Raw genomic sequence first — 17,763 nt, forward strand, 5'->3', positions numbered from 1 at the left:
ACCTTGGTGGGAAGGTAACAGCGTTCCGTGTCTAAGTTGCACTGGCCATGTGACCACGGAAGATTGTCTTCAGACAAAAACGCTGGCTCTGTGGCCTGGAAACGGGGATGAGCACCGCCCCCTAGAGTTGAACACGACTGGACAAAAATTGTCAAGGGGAACCTTTACCTTTACCTTTATCTTAGCACTCAGCAAGATTTGCCATGCTAGGGATTGGATTAAATTTCAGACAAACAAAACAACTGCTGTCTAAAAGGTTGCATTCAGAAACTCTGCGGCAATGTGGATTCTGTCCAAGTGCAGCTTTGGAGAACAAAGAAGCTAACACTCTGCCCTCTGCTAAACAGAATCTCTTTTCAATGCATTTAATTTATTCAGCATCAGAAGACTCTTCCCTTGCAAGACAGATTCTTTTATTTTTCAATCATTGTACAGTTTTCAAAAGTGCAATTAGATGCCTCATTCTCAGTGAGTGACATGGAAACAAAACAGAGCTAGCCCAAGATATTTTGCTGACCAAGGCAGACATGATACCATTCCAATTACTCACCAGTGGAGGCTGAGAAGACTGGCAATGAAAATTTTACATCTGAGGGCAGCAACCTGGAGTAGGGGACAAAACACAGGTTACATAATATGACTGCACACAGGTGCGAAGACATTTGTACACATATAGAGCTTTTATTACCAAGAGTAAGGAACAGCTGGGGAATGCAGGAGAAATGGGAGAGGACAGGTAGCCTGACACTGGTTTACCCATACGCATTGTAGCAACCACTCTCAGGTAATGGCTTCACTCTGCCTTATGGTAGGGCCGGTCCTGCTTTCAAATCTATGTCATCATGGGCAGAACTGAGAACAACAAACTCAGAGATTTGTTATCCTTGGGTACCTTTGCTTGATGCTCTGTTCACCCCTCAAACTCATGTATCTGTGCCCCAATATAAAAGATACTTATTTGCTATTTACATGCCCACAGAATTTTACAGGTATAGAGAGGGAAGAAAGTCCAACAAGAAAATCCAGTTGTTTTTTAAAAGCTGTTTTTTTCAGTCTGATACAGTAACTTTTGAAGTTGGATATATGTAGCCACAGAAACCAGGCTAATTACTGAGTGGAGCAAGAGCAGGGCTGGTTCACAGGTTGGAAAAATTCCTCTTTTTTGTATGGCATATCACAGATTTCCTCCATGCAACATGGTTAGCTGGTCCTGAGGAACCAAATTAATGGTTGTTGTGGGTTTTTTGGGCTCTTTGGCCGTGTTCTGAAGGTTGGTCTTCCTAATGTTTCGTCAGTCTCTGTGGCCGGCATCTTCAGAGGACAGCACTCTGTGCTCTGGTGTAGTTGGCTTGGGAGTGCAGTATTTATGGCTGTGAGTGCAGTATTTATGGCTATCTCACAGCCATAAATACTGCACTCCCAAGCCAACTACACCAGAGCACAGAGTGCTGTCCTCTGAAGATGCCAGCCACAGAGACTGGCGAAACGTTAGGAAAAGCAACCTTCAGAACATGGCCAAAGAGCCCGAAAAACCCACAACAACCATTAGATCCCAGCCATGAAAGCCTTTGCGAATACATTGAACCAGATTAACCTTCTCCTTATAAATAAACTGCATATTATACATTAAATGCATTATGTAGTTTGCAGCCATGAAGGAAAGCAATCCGGATTGAGATTAATTTGTTCCCTCTGTAGAACAGTTCTGATAAAAATCACCCACATGGAGATGAGGAAACCATCCCTGGCACTCAAAGCAGTCTCCAGCTTGGACAGACAGCAGCTTTGGGGAAACAGGTTATTTGGACGGCATCACAGGTGAAAAGGATTAACACGTTCTTCCCAGGGACACAGGCCTGCTGGGATCTGCTGTTTAACAAAACAGATAAATGAAATGTGATAATGTGCTTAATGCACATTAGCCTTGCTACTCAGTTGTCCATCACCAACAGTAATGGGAGGGTTTGCAGTTTATCAATGCCCACATTCAATCTACAGAGCACTAGCCCAAAGAGAGACCACCTGAGAAGGAGGAAGGATTACATTAGAACTAATGGAGGAATCAGATACATTGTTCCATCCTCTGTTTGGCTACCTGGCCTTCATCTCAGCTTGCAAAAAGAAATGATCAAACACTGAACTAATTTTTTTTAATTGTTTCAAATCAACATGAACAGTTGCTCCCATTCTCATTGCCCCTTCTTTTTCATCCATCTCTTGATTTTGCCTCTGCATCCCATTGATGATTTTGAGGATGGCGATTTCCAGAATTTCCCAGTCAATATGATCAAACTGTGGTGCTGTCATCAGTATGGCTCATTCTGGTTTTAGATACAAGCTTCATGCACTGTAAAATGACTTTGCAGTAAGGTACCCAATCGACAGCTTGGTCTATATGAAAATCATAAAGCATATCTCAGTACCTCAACAGTTCAAATAAAAAAAATAGTTTGGATGGAAAGTAAGCATGGAATATGAGGTCTTGAAACTGGTCTTGAAAACTACCTTCATTCTTTGCTACCCTTCTTCCTAATTGTCAAACAACCAATGAGTTTGGCAACAACTGCTCACTGGATAAACTATGACAGGACTTCAAGATTTGTACTTCTTCAAGCAGCCTTTTGCAAATTAGCTGAGGAAGATCTCTTGGGCTACAAACTGGGATAGTGAGTTTTCTAGTCTAAAACTTCTAGATGTTAACAAGCTGAAGAAGGCTGCCTTAACGCATCTTACTCTGTTTACCTTCTAGCGCTGAAAATGCCATTGGTCGTTATTGAGAGAACTGGTTGTTTGAATTCCTGCGGTGGCAAGGAGAAACAGTTTTCTTGATTCTATTCCTCAAAACAGTATTCTTTCCCTATGGTTGTTGTTGTTGTTTGTCATTAAGTCATGTCCGACTCTTCATGACCCCATGGACCAGAGCATGCCAGGCCCGCCTGTCTTCCATTGCCTCCCAGAGTTGGGTGAAATTCATGTTGGTAGCTTTGATGACTTTGTCCATCCATCTCGTCCTCTGTCATCCCCTTCTCCTCTTGCCCTCACAGTTTCCCAACATCAGGGACTTTTCCAGGGAGTCATCTCATGAGATGGCCAAAGTATTGGAGCCTCAGCTTCAGAATCTGTCCTTCCAGTGAGCACTCAGGGTTGATTTCCTTCAAAATGGATAGGGTTGTTCTCTTTGCAGTCCAGGGGACTCTCAAGACTCTCCTCCAGCACCACAATTCAAAAGCATCAATTCTTCAGCAGTCAGCCTTATTTAAGGTCCAGCTCTCACTTCCATACATCGCTACTGGAAAAACCATAGATTTGACTATGTGGATCTTTGTCGGCAAAGTGATGTCTCTGCTTTTTAAGATGCTGTTTAGGTTTGTCATCGCTTTCCTCCCAAGAAGCAGGCGTTTATTTCATGGCTGCTGTCACCATCTGCAGTGATCATGGAGCCCAAGAAGGTAAACTCTGTCACTGCCTCCATATCTTCCCCTCTTTTTGCCAGGAGGTGATGGGAACATTGGACATGATCTTTGATGTTGAGCTTCAGATCATTTTTGCGCTCTCCTCTTTCACCCTCATTAAGAGGTTCTTTAATTCCTCCTTGCTTTCTGCCATCAGAGTGGTATCATCTGCATATCGGAGGTTGTTGATATTTCTTCCAGCAATCTTAATTCCGGCTTGGGATTCATCCAGTCCTGCCTTTCACGTGATGTATTCTGCATATAAGTTAAATAATCAGGGGGACAATATACAGCCTTGTCGTACTCCTTTCCCAATTTTGAACCAATCAGTTGTTCCATATCCAGTTCTAACTGTTGCTTCCTGTCCCACATATAGATTTCTCAGGAGATAGACAAGGTGGTCAGGCACTCCCATTTCTTTAAGGACTTGCCATAGTTTGTTGTGGTCCACACAGTCAAAGACTTTTGCATCGTCAATGAAGCAGAAGTAGAAGTATTTCTGGAACACTCTGGCTTTCTCCATAATCCAGCGCATGTTAGCAATTTGGTCTCTAGTTCCTCTGCCCCTTCGAAATCCAGCTTGTACTTCTGGGAGTTCTTGGTCCACATACTGCTGAAGCCTACCTTGTAGGATTTTGAGCATAACCTTGCTAGCGTGTGAAATAAGTGCAATTGTATGGTATTCACATAATCCTTCACATTGTCTCATAATAACCAGACTAATTATACACAGTAAAAACTGATAAAACCCCATACAATCTCTATCTGTGCCTTTACTAGCAACAAAATACTGGATGGTTGAAATGCTTTTTTATTTCTCTGTTACACCAGGAGAGAAGGTTCCAGGCTGGCTTGACTGATCCAGTGTGGCAGCCCCTTTGTTTCTAAATCCTCTTGTGTCCCACAATCCCCTTGGGTGGGCCTTCCACATAAGAAGGGAAAGGAAAAGAGACAGGAAGATATAAATATCTGAGATGATGCTTGAGCTCCAGCAGCCTGCGGGAGAATTTTAAAGCCACAGTTTAGAGAAACACAAGGTTAAATAAAGGAGACTTTTTATTAAAGTGTACTTTGCATTTTCCCCCTTAAAGAACATTCCCAGGTTTAAAATCAGTTTCTTTTCCCCATCACCCCCCCCACAGTCTAGCCTCTTCTTTTTCCCCCCATCACTCAATTCTTTCTGCTCTGTCACTCTGTGTCTGCCAGCAGATTTGATGTGAAGTGTCTGCCTCATGCCAGTTTGCACCAATGCCCCAGACAATCTTGACAGCAAACACTGGCCATTCTCCTCCCAGATGAGTCCAACTTAGTGAAGATCCTGACACACTAGCTCCACACATAGGAAGGACTTAAGTTGCGACATTCATTTGCAAGGGAAAAAAAACATGCAGAAAGAGAAGGAAAACAACAGGGAAATGACAACAGAAGCAAACAGTGGGGAATTCTAAGACTATATTTGCTTGGCCAAACCTAGAAAAGGAATGCCAGGAAAATATTTCAATTTATTTTAACTATTCTTGGCTTACTTAGGGAAAACTAATGGAATGGAAACAAGAGCAAAGTTCTCAGACTGTGGTCTGTGGCCAACTAGTCATTCACAATCTTCATACGGGGATCCACTGCTGAAAGACATCCATGTCTGGTTTCCCCCCCGATAATATTAGTTGAGAGCTGTGGCTGTACTAGTAAACAGGTTGACAAGGACCCAGCCCGGTGTCACACCCTAGCTGTTACAGTCCTCTTCAGAGGATGAGACTCAAGACAACTTGCCTTAGCAGGAGGGAATGAGGACAGAAGATGAGCTTGAGGTCCCAGGTGGCAGCCCCCATCCACAGGAGGCCTGGCCTTTCCAGAGAAGCCCTATTCCCTCTAGGTGATAGGGAAGTTCCCAAGGTAAATAATGTCTGCCTTTGAAAGGACACTGATGGCTCAAAATGCTAAGTAAGAAAGCTGAACAGAACATATCCAAGAGTGACCCAGATGTAGCAAATAATTGAATCATTACAACTGGGGAAAAGAGACACCCACGCCATGAACACAACTCAACCTCCAACCAAGTTGTGGAGGCCAACATATCCAATATTCTCCTATCCTCAGTCATTCTCCTATCTTACCTTTCTTTGCCTTCCTGCAAAGGACTGACCTTCTGCCCACCTTACCTGGACTACTTAGCAACCTTGCTTCTGGCTTCTTCCCATCTGAACTGTTGCTTTGATACCTGGGTGATTTATAGACTCTGGACTGTGGTCATGCACTACATTATCTCTGAATTCTGGTAATGCCTTCTCTGTGCCTTGCCATCATTGATCAGGATTTTCAATAGGTGGCACTCTTGTAGGTTACAAATTTCTCCCTGAAAATATGCCCATTGAAAATAATTTTGCGAAACAGGCCTGAGGCTGACGCCATTATGCCCAATTTCAAAAACCTTTGTTTACAGTAACAGGCACACTTGTCATATTAGAAACATACAAGAATACAGGAAGCCATCTGATATGCAGTCAGGGTCTGTCTCTGGTTCAGGACTGTCTACACTAGGGTGGGATTACCTCAGACCCTGGGGCCATGTTCTGCCCTCCCTGAAATCCCCTAGTTTGGAGTGTGTCTCCTGGTCTTTAGACAAGAGCCTGTGCCACTCCTACTTAGAGATTCTGGGGGCAGAAGCAAGTCCCTTCTGCATATATGTGCTCCAGCACAGAGCTACAGTCTTTCCCTAGATGATGGGCATTGTAACAGAAGTTATGTATATGATGCAGAAGGAAAACGAAAGTTTGAATGGTACACCTATCAAAAAGTTCAAGTAGTGTGCAGAAAAAAGGAAGGGATATTTGAGAGCAAGAAGCTGCTTGACAAGATACACTGTTGTGTTGCCTTGCTCCCCCCCCCCCCCCGGTCTGCTTCTGAATGGTCTTGACATTCCATACCATACTTTCCAGGAAAGGCCAAATGAATTGCATCAAAATCAACAAAAGCCTCTCCCCATTGCCTCTTCACAGCACCCATGTTATTTATTTAGCAAAGATAGTCCAATTATGTCAAGCCGCAGCATCCCTTGTCTCCTGCTTCGCTCAAAGCTTTCAATACAAGTCTTCAGTGAGTCTAGCAGCAAAAGGACAATGACAGACAAGATGGTGCATGACCGTAGCTAGCAATAACTTCAACACCATGGGATAAGCCCTTTGTTCCAGAGCTGTTTGGAAGGAAATCAAAGATAAGTAGACCAAACCTTGATTCACAGGTCTCAGCAAAAGGTTCATTTTTCATAATGTAATCAATGTTTTTCCCAAGGCACATCATCTGAATGACCGCTGTTTATTAGAAACTCACGCGGGCATACACAGGATAATGTCTGCCCTAAGAATCTCTTTGTCAATTGCCTGTGTGTGTGTGCTGTTTTTCAGCAGACAATTAGTTCCAATGGTGTGCGAAAACTGAAACACATTAATTATTTCCTGCTCTCATCAACTACCCATGTGTCACATTTGTGTGACCTTTCTCACCTCAGCTAAATATGGTTAATCTCCTAAGCAAGGGCCAGACCATGCTTAATTTTGTGCAATACACTTTTGGCACTAATTAGAGGTACAAACAAAATACATTTCAACATAGTTTCTTCAGCTGATGTTAAATGGACTTTCTTTTACTGACAAAGATGCAGCAGCAAGTTACACCCAAACTTGTTTCTCACATGTTTCTCTATATTTCTCCTTTTACCTATCTCAAGTCTGTTTTATCACCTTTCTGCATTAGTCTGTGAACTATTATTTAGGCTGCAAAAAATGTGTATGCATTTTCACCACTGTATTGCCTTTAATATATTCAATTTTTAAAGCAATGTATTCCAATTTGAAGAGGGACTTGTTCAGCAGACCGAGGCAAAGAGGCAGTCCTGAAACCAGCAAAATCAGGGAGCTGGACAGGGAACAGATTGTATTTTGTCTTTAGTATGGAAGGGATTGTCACTCTTCAATTGGCCTCCTCAGCCACACTAGATGCTGTTCCAAGACCTCTATTCAGAGCACGTTACCATAGTCTCTCGAGACTGAAGGATGTCTACATTCGTAATCTAATATGATGCATTTTATATACTATTTTTCATTTTGGCCTGTACTTCCCAGTAATATATATAGCTGTGTATGTTTTGGTTTGTTTGTTTGTTTGTTTGTTTTGGAAAACTACACTAAAAAAATCTAAAGATGTGTGAATACAGCAGGATAATGGCATTTTGGCTTGTCTGTTGGTTCTACAAACACAAATTATATACATTCACATTAAAATGTGAACCAACAAATTTTGTTCTAATACAAAGAATTATTATCTACAGCTCTTAAACTAACACAGATCTGGAGGAAAAAACTGTTTTGACTATGAATTTCTCCCTAAACTGAAAAAAGCACCAATTTAGCATAATCTAGAATGTATGAGTCGCTTCAAAGGCAAATGCAGACATCCAGGAAACATTTGCTCCTGATACTTTTTGTCCTTGCAATGCACATTTAGTCTTTCTAGATGTCTTGCAAAGGGCGGTTTAAAGTGAATAGCACTCCACAGATGAAATTACTACTGTGCATTGACCATTGATTAAAACCCTGCATCCATTAATGAAAAACAAGATGCAAATGAAGATCAGCCCTCATGGCTGATGCAGGTGCCTGGATTGCCACAGAGACTAAAGAACTGGGGTTATTGCTCTTGAAGAAACAGTAAGATGGTGGTTTTTGGAGAGGAGAAAGTGGCACAAAGGTGCTCTGTCACAGTCAGTCATACAGCATTCCATTGTAGTCAGAGAGAGAAGGGGGGGGAAGTGTTGGTGGGGTCTGGAATGTGGAATGTCATTTATATTTGTCAGGAGGTTAAAACAAAGACCCAAATGAAGCAGCAAGGGCCAACGCCTGTAGGACTGAATCATTTGCTTAAGCTGCTGAAAGGATTCAGCACCAAATTTTACAGGCTTCATTAGAAGCTGAAATCTGTCAAGTTTTCTAGACATGATTCTGGCAGACCTTTATGACTGAACATTCATTCTTGCATACCAACAAAGTTTTCCATCAACCAATCACAAAGCAAAGTAATCCAATTTGCAAACTACACGAACTAGCAGAAGTGCCTACTTCAACAATCGAATGTTTTCAGAATTTAATACATTCTCCCTTTTAATGATAGGCTATCTATAATGTTTAGTTCAGCCCTTCTATTTTTGAAGCAAAAGAAGAGAGAGATGCAACAAAAATAGCAGGAGGACTACAGGGAAAACTGTGCAGTTTCCAGAAAGAAGATGCTGTATTGTCACAAAACAGAAAGGATGCCAAAACTACTCATAAGGGAGATGAAGGGCTCTAGTTCTGATTCAGTACTGGCAGCTTGATCATTCTGAAAATGTAATTGGGGCAGGTTGGTAGAAATAGAGAGTCTCATGATGGGTGGCAAGTGGTATATATTCTCTTTGTATCGTTACAGATTGAATCTGTTTCTTCCAGTCCCATGCAAGTTAAATGTATTGTGTACTGCTCAAGGTGTGTTGTTTTTACTGATCTTTCTTGTGTACAGCTTTGAATTATCCATAAAAAGTAGGGCAAACACTTGCAGATGAAAAAAAAAACACCCAACTCACTGCATCATAGAACCATGGAGTTGAAAGGGGCCTATAAGGCCATTCGAGTCCAACCCCCTGCTCAATGCAGGAATCCAAGTCGAAGCAGATCTGACAGATGGTTGTCCAATTTACTCTTGAATGCCTTCAGCATTGGGGCACTCACCACCTCCAGAAGTAATTGGTTCCACTGTTGTATTGCTCTAACAATTAACCCAAAGCGTGGTGAAACTGATTAGACCAGACTGCTACCCACCCATCCCAGAACAGTCAGTGCTGGGGTGGGGAGTCAAAATGGGACACAAGCATCAGGAAGGCCAGCCGATGAAGGCTTCAGATTGTTCTCCTCTGCTCCTACTTGCAGCAGAGGGGAGATCCCAGTTGTTACATACAGCACTGATGGTACCTGTCTGTCATGGGTTTGGAGGGAAAGTTCCATCCTATGGGGAGTGGAAGGCGGGACATCAGGGGGAGGAGCTGTACTGTATATATATTTGGAGCTTGTGTGGAGAGTGAGGAGTGGGAGTCTGTGTGTCAGACTGGGTACAACTGTGTGTCAGTTAGTACCTACCTGATAGGTTCAGGTTTCTATGTGGGTAGCCAGAACTGATAGGTTCCGGGTCTGTGCTTTACTTTAAAGTGTTCTGTGTGAACCAAACTGTTGTATGTATGATTGAGACTAAGCCACGTTACAGTATCTTATTTACTTGATCTTTTTATTTACCCTGTTTGTTGTTTAAATAAACCTGGTTCTTTCGTTTGTTAAAAATCCATTCCTGGTCTGTGTGACTTCTTATAGGGAATGGTTGGTGGCAGCATAATTAGAGTGTGGCATACTCCAGTAGGTCTGGGGTTGTCACATTGATTGGTGTCCAGCGTGTGGGATACGACTGGTCCAGTTGTCCAGTGGTCCAGCAAAGCCTTGGCAAGTGTGCCCAGAGCAAGGGGGGTCTAGTCAGGGAAAATCTGAGAGCGCGTAGGTAATCTTCTAGGCTTACCTCACGGGGAGGTACGCTAGTGGAAGAACGTGCCACCTCAGATTGGGGACTAGATGAGGGAGCTCTGAGGCAACCCGTTTTGGCGGGAAAGGGCTGAGGCAAAGCTGTGTGAAGTAACAGTGATCTAGCCTGTCTGCTGAGAGGCCTAGCAGAGGGGGTGGATTCTGCCTGGCAACAGTTGCAAGTTAGTGCTGAAGGAACAGCAGCAATCTATAGAAGGCTGTTCTGAGGCAAAAGGAAAAAAGTCGTCGCTTTATTTTGAGGCTTGACTTTTGAGGGCAGCCTGTTCTGGGGGGGGATTATGCCCTTGACTCGAAGCCAAATGGCAGAAATGGGGGAAGTAAGAGACCCACAGGTAGACCAAGGTTCTGAGGAGGAATTTGGCTCAGTGCAGGATGAGAGCACGGGAGAACAGAACCCAGAACTCAGAAAAATGCTCCTAGCCCAACAGCATGAACTGAGGGTGAGGGAAATGGAGGAAAGATTAGAGAGAGAAAAAATGGCGTTGGAAAGGGAAAAGGAAGAGAAACAGGAAAGGGAAAGAGAGAAACAAAGACAATTTGAAATGGAGAGGGAGAGAGAGAAAATTGCTCTGGAAAAAGAAAGGATGGCGTTTGAGTTAAGAAAATTGGAAATGATGAACCAGAATAATAATAACAATAGAGATTCTGAGATGGGCCAATTGTCTAAAACTGACTTGAAGAAATTCCCTGTGTACCACAAGGGAGATTGCCCTGAGGTGTTCTTTTCCCTCGTGGAAAGAGCGTTTGTGGACTTCTCAGTAAGGGAAACTGAGAAGATGACTATTATGCGATCTTTGATCAGTGGCAGCCTGGCAGAAGTCTATGCAGAGATGCCAGTGGAGCTGTTGAAGGATTTCGCTGAGTTTAAAAAACTGGTGTTTGCCAGACATGGGATAACTGCTGAACAGCTGAGGCAAAAATTCAGGACACTCACAAAGAAACCAGAGCAGACTTTTACCCAAGTGGGGGCCCAACTGGTGAGGCTGCTAGAGAAATGGCTGTCTCAGGAGGGGACAGAGACCTACCAGCAGCTCAAAGACCTGATAGCGCTGGAACAGTTTTATTCAGTCCTGCATGGGGAACTGAAGTTCCAGGTGAGGGAGAGGAAACCGAAATCTGTGACGGAAGCGGCAGAGATCGCAGATTTTATTTACCAAATAAGAAAGCCCTTAGGTGCTGAGGGGAAATCTGTAGGTAAACCCAAAGAAACCTACAGCAAGTACTCTCAGGGACCAGGGAAAAACCAGCAAGGGGGAGGGGCCCATGTTGAAGGGAAGCCCTCAGACATGAAACCACCAAGACCTCAGATTTTGGAGGGAAAACCAAAACCAGAGGAGAAAGACTCCAAGTACAGCAGAAAATGTTATTTCTGTCAAGGAAAGGGCCATCTAATCTCAGAGTGTGAGAAATTAAAGCAGCTGAAGGGAAATGTGCCTCATGATTTGAGTGGAACCAAGCCAAAAGCTGTGTTCTGTGTCCAGAAAGAGCAAAGCTCCTTGCCACTGAGGGAGCCTGTTGCCATGGCTACTCAATCTGGAACAGTTACATCTGCTGATCCGGCTGGGGAAAATGGTCCTCTTGTGGAGGTCAAGCGCTGCTTACTAGTGAGGACAGATTCGCAGTTGTTTGAGACCGCAGGGGTGGACGTAGGAATACTTGACCATCAGTATAGGGGGCTAAGGGATACTTGTTCCCAGGTGACCCTGTGCCATCCAGACATTATCCCTAGGAAGTATATAATCCCAAATGAGAGCCTAAAGGTGGCAGGGATTGAGGGGCAGGTGATCTCACTGCCAGTAGCTGAGGTACCTGTGAGCTTTCAAGGCTGGAGGGGAGTTTGGCGGCTAGCGATTTCATCGACTCTGCCAGCAGCCGTGCTCGTGGGAAATGACCTGGCTGAACATGTGAAACGGGTGCTAGTGATTACACGTTCACAAGCTACCACGGGGACAGGTCAGGGGGGTACTGGAGAGCCCGAGGCTGGAGCAGATGAGGGTAGTCCCGAAGCTGTGGTAGAAACCTTAACCACAGACAGCAAATTTGGCCAAGAGCAAAAGGCGGACGCCACTCTCCAAAAGTGTTTTGAACAGGTGACAGACACCCAGCTAACACCTGAAACCACAGCGAGATTTCGTGAGAAAAAGGGAATTTTATATAGAGAGACCCTGATGAATATCTCAAAAGGGGGAGATGGGATCAGAAGTCAGCTAGTGGTACCTGAAAAGTATCGCCCCATGATCTTACAAAGGGGGCACTCTGACATGTTTGCTGCGCACTTAGGGGTGAACAAAACCCAGCAGAGAATCACACAAAATTTTTACTGGCCTGAAATAGGGAAGCAGATCAAGGAGTTCTGTAAACAATGTGATGTGTGTCAGAGGCAGGGGAATAACCATGACAGGACCAAAGCGAAGTTGTGCCCTGTGCCTGTGATTGACACACCGTTCAAATGTATAGGAGTGGATATTGTGGGACCTTTGCCCAAGGCCACAAAGAGGGGGAACCGGTTTATTCTCACCATTGTGGACCATGCCACGAGGTACCCCGAAGCCATTCCCTTGACTAACATCGAAACTAACACAGTGGCAGATGCCTTGGTGGGGTATATGTCCAGGATGGGATTTGCCTCAGAAATAATCACAGATTTGGGCGCATCGTTTACATCGAAGCTCATGAAACGGTTATGGCAAATCTGTGGAATTAAACACAAGGAAACCACTGCCTATCACCCCGAAAGTAATGGGTTAACGGAGAAGTTCAATGGGACTCTGATGCGCATGATTAGGGCTTACTTGGCAGAGAATCCAAACAATTGGGACCAGAAGCTGCAATCCCTTTTGTTTGCTTATCGATCAGTGCCACAAGCCAGTACCGGGTTCAGTCCGTTTGAACTTTTGTTTGGGAGAAAAGTGAAAGGTCCACTAGATTTAATCAAACAAAATTGGGAACAGATCACCCAGGATGACCCACAAGATGTTGTGACATATATAGACTCTTTAATGAATGACCTAAAGAGAAACCTAGAGCTAGCAGCAGAGAACCTGCAAGCTCAGAAGGTTAGACAGAAAACTTGGTATGACCAGAAAGCCAGGGAGAGGCACTTTAACCCAGGGGAGGAAGTGCTTTGGCTTAGGCCCTGCAAAGAGAACAAACTGCAGCTCAAATGGGCAGGACCATATAGAATCATTTCCAAGATGTCGGACCTGAACTACCTTATAGAGCAGGAGGAACACCAAGCAAGGAGGGTGGTACATGTGAATGCCCTGAAACCCTACTACAGAGGGGAACAGAGGGTTTTATTTGCAATAAAAGCAGCTGAGAGTGAGGAAGCTGAATTACCCTTCTGGGAGGGTAGAGGGGAAGTAAAATACAACCCAGATGAGGTAAAGATCAGTCCTGCACTCACCCAAGACCAGCAGCAAGTACTAAAAGTGCTGCTCACCAAATATCAAAAGGTGTTTTCAAATAAGCCGGGGATAGTGAAGGGAGTGATGCATCGGATCCATACAGGGGATGCAACCCCACAAGCAGTATCCCCATACCGAGTGACGGGACCCTATAGGGACAAGGTGCGGAAGGAGCTGGACGAGATGCTTAGGGAGAACATAATCGTCCCCTCTTCTAGTCCTTGGTCCTCTCCGATAGTCCTGGTGGACAAGCCTGATGGGAGCATTAGGTTTTGTGTAGATTACCAGAAATTAAACCGCGTAACCACTCCTGATGCCTACCCAATGCCCAGGCTAGACAACCTGATTGAAACCATAGGGGGTTGTCGGTTCATTTCATCATTGGACCTAGTAAAGGGATACTGGCAATTAAGGATTGATCCCAGGGATCAAGAAAAGACCGCATTTTGCAGCCCTTTCGGTCTATATGAGTTTAGAGTCCTGAGTTTTGGTCTCAGAAATGCACCAGCCACATTCCAAAGGCTGATGGACCAGACCTTAGCAGGGCTCAGTGACTTTACTGTGGCCTACATTGACGATATAGGGATCTTCAGTAATACCTGGGAAGATCACCTGAAACACCTGGAGATAGTGCTGCAGAGGTTAAGTGCAGCAGGGCTAACAGTAAAGGCGAGCAAGTGTCAGCTGGGTAGCCCAGAAATAAAATACTTGGGTCACATAGTAGGGGGAGGAGTGATCAAACCCCTAGAGGCCAAGATAGAAGCCGTTCGTGATTGGCCCAGACCCAACACCAAGAAAAAGGTCAAGTCATTTCTTGGGTTGGTGGGCTACTACAGAAAGTTCATCCCGAGGTTTAGCGAGATAGCGACTCCGCTGACCGATCTGACGCGGAAGAAGACTGATGACCGCATCCTGTGGACCAGCGACTGTGAGGAGGCGTTCCGGAGGTTGAAGGAGGCGCTCATCCATTATCCAGTGCTGCGTGCTCCAGACTTGGACCGGGAGTTCATCATCTACACCGATGCGTCTAACAGCGGGGTAGGAGCAGTTCTTTGCCAGGAGGATGAAAATGGTGACCAGCATCCAGTGTCCTACCTGAGTAGGAAACTCCAGAAAGGTGAGAGACATTTGGCAACCGTGGAAAAGGAGTGCCTGGCCATAGTTTACGCGATCCAGAAGGCCAAACCTTACATCTGGGGAAGACATTTTGTTCTGTGCACTGACCACTCACCACTGCAGTGGTTAAAGACAATGAAAACCCACAATAGTAAACTTATGAGGTGGGCTTTAAACCTGCAAGATTATGACTTCGAAGTGAAGGTGGTCAGAGGGTCAATGAACTGTGTTGCTGACGCCTTGTCAAGAAGACCCGAAGAGTGAAGATGGCGAAGAAATATGGACTATGTATATTTTGGTGACCAAAAGTTAATTGTACCTGTTTATTGATCAGTCTTGGTTTGTATTAATAAAGGTAACTTAATGTATTGTAAATATGAATGTTTAAATGCCTAATTGATATGTTTAACCTAGAGTGTAAGTATGGGATTGTGTTATTGTATAACTGTTTTTGTGTGTTTTGATCCTGGTTGTTTTTTTGGAGAAAAGCACTTTAGCTTTCCCCCTGCAAAACAACTTATAAAGAGGGGAGGTGTTACATACAGCACTGATGGTACCTGTCTGTCATGGGTTTGGAGGGAAAGTTCCATCCTATGGGGAGTGGAAGGCGGGACATCAGGGGGAGGAGCTGTACTGTATATATATTTGGAGCTTGTGTGGAGAGTGAGGAGTGGGAGTCTGTGTGTCAGTTAGTACCTACCTGATAGGTTCAGGTTTCTATGTGGGTAGCCAGAACTGATAGGTTCCGGGTCTGTGCTTTACTTTAAAGTGTTCTGTGTGAACCAAACTGTTGTATGTATGATTGAGACTAAGCCACGTTACAGTATCTTATTTACTTGATCTTTTTATTTACCCTGTTTGTTGTTTAAATAAACCTGGTTCTTTTGTTTGTTAAAAATCCATTCCTGGTCTGTGTGACGTCTTATAGGGAATGGTTGGTGGCAGCATAATTAGAGTGTGGCATACTCCAGTAGGTCTGGGGTTGTCACACCAGTGTTTACACGGGATGCACATAGTAATACATACACAGTGCTTTGGACATACCTGCAAGCATCGCCGTTTGATCACACATAAATATATCGAGAATTATATGATATAGAGTCCAAGTAAATGGATGGACACCACTCAGTGAGAGCCCTTTCCTTATTTAGGGGTCACCTTTTAAAGCAAGCAGGTTGCCTTTGAAAGCAAGCAGGTGGCTCTAGCCAGCCTACACACTGATTAATTCTCCTCCCCCACTTCATTCCAGAACCTGTTCAAAAACTCCTTGAAAACTAATCAGGCTTGTACAATTTGGGGGGGGGGGGCTCATTTCCGCTGCAGTACAGTTTATCAAATTGTGTTCACACATGACTCCATGAAACAGTGCCAGGGGAGTTTTGTCAAAAAGACTGGGAGGATTACCTAGACAAAAATAACCCAGCTTCCTGAAAGACAAAGGGACAAAGAGGCAGCAGAGAAGAAAGGAAAAATCCTCAGTTGTACAGGGATACCTACGAGACACGTCCCACATTTAACATGAAGAGCCTTGAGGAAGCTTTCTCCATCTTCCAGCCACCTTTTAATCGTTTAAGCATACCACCATATGGCTGGTTTCAAAACAAAAACCAGATCAAAGTGGTAGAAGTAAGGAAACACTCTCCTCTGAAACTCAAATTCAGAAGAAACTATTTAAAATTTGGAAGAAATCTGCTTGTGAATAACTGGTTTGAAGCATTGGGTTCAAACAAATGCCCCTTCTATCTGCTTTTCTCTAGGGCCCCTTGGCATGCCTAAGGTACCACTTTCCCACAATCAGCTACAAATGGAATTAAAATAGAGGTTCCATATATTATCCAGCTGTACCAATATCCTCCTGCAATATTTACTCAGATTAAATCCCTCAGTCTAGTCTCAGTAAATGAGTAATTTACCAGTGGATCGTATCCTGGCCAGTACCCTATCACTAGTCCTAACTGGAATAGATCCATACACTCAGTAGGATTTAGAGAAGAGTTGACTTGTCATTTCAGCAATTGAGCCAATGATTCTGTCCTTAGATGGGACTAGTAATAGGACGCCAACCCCTGAGTAACTAAATAAAGATCTTATTTTCTTCATGTCCACAATGCACAGGCTGTCCTTGTTTGTTTCATAGCACTGTGTGGTAAAAGCCTACATTTCTGCATTTGTGAATGCACAGCCATTATCTGAATGCTATCTTGTAGCCATTAAGATTCTTTCTAGAAATGGAAAGGGTTGCTCTGTGGTTGTATAACAGCACCACATTTTAAGACAGTGCCTTATCAGGGGATTACACCCTTGTGAATTAATTGACAAGCCTCTGGTCACCTGTGGATCCAGTTTCCAACATACTAGCAGGAAATTTTATTTTAGTACAAAGAGCTGGTTCTCTGTAGGTATCCACCTCTTTGTTCTCAAGGTGCTGAGGAAGCACAAATCACTCCCTTAAGTGTATCAGGGCATATACATTGAAAACTATCTTACACTGACTGTCAGGTCATTGGTTCCCAACTAGACCACTATTATCAACTCTAAAAGGCAGCAAACCTGCAAGGTTTGCAGCGAAGGTCTTTCCTAACTCTACTCGGAAGACCCTTGATATTCCCTGGTGGTCATCCAAGGCTTTAACCAAACCTGATCCTACTCAGCTTCTGAAACCAGTTGAGATGGGAGGCATTCAGGATGGAAAGGCTGGCTAATAAACTTATTGGTTGTCTTTGCAAAATAGTACAACAGCATCCAAAGTCAGGAAAAAATTCTCTCTTTTGGACTACAACCCCCAGTGGTTATGCTGGCAGGGGGTTCTGGAAATTGTACAGCATGTAAGTAAACTTTCTAAGCGCTGAACTGGCATGACTTTTCAAATGTTTGAAATAAAGTCCCAGTGTGGATTAGACAACCTCAAATCAGCAGCCGTGTTTGAGGGCAAGGGCCTTCGTTCAGCACAATGTACTGTGCCCGGGCCATTGCTTCCCCTATCTCCACGGCTCTGCCTCCTGGTGAGTGAACGGAAGAGACAGCTGAAAGTACACTGACAATTCATATGAGTCCACTAATAATCAGGCTGGCAAGGCTGTGGAGAGTGAAAAATCAGGCAGCAAGAGTAGTCGGGCAGCAAGCCAGCAGTAATTACCGTGATACTGTAACCAGCACATACACACACACACACGGCCA

General features: G+C 44.1%; 1 long non-coding RNA gene across 1 annotated transcript in view; it reads right to left on the reverse strand.

Moving 5' to 3' along the window:
- The window catches only part of LOC140707319 (uncharacterized), a 60,721-nt gene that overhangs the window by 465 nt on the left and 42,493 nt on the right, over nucleotides 1–17,763 (reverse strand). Inside the window, exon 2 of the long non-coding RNA XR_012087272.2 lies at nucleotides 551–603. This is a non-coding gene — a long non-coding RNA (uncharacterized LOC140707319). The remainder of the gene's footprint in view (nucleotides 1–550; nucleotides 604–17,763) is intronic.

The sequence above is a fragment of the Pogona vitticeps genome, chromosome 5 (genome assembly GCF_051106095.1).
Source record: "Pogona vitticeps strain Pit_001003342236 chromosome 5, PviZW2.1, whole genome shotgun sequence".
Taxonomy (NCBI): domain Eukaryota; kingdom Metazoa; phylum Chordata; class Lepidosauria; order Squamata; family Agamidae; genus Pogona; species Pogona vitticeps.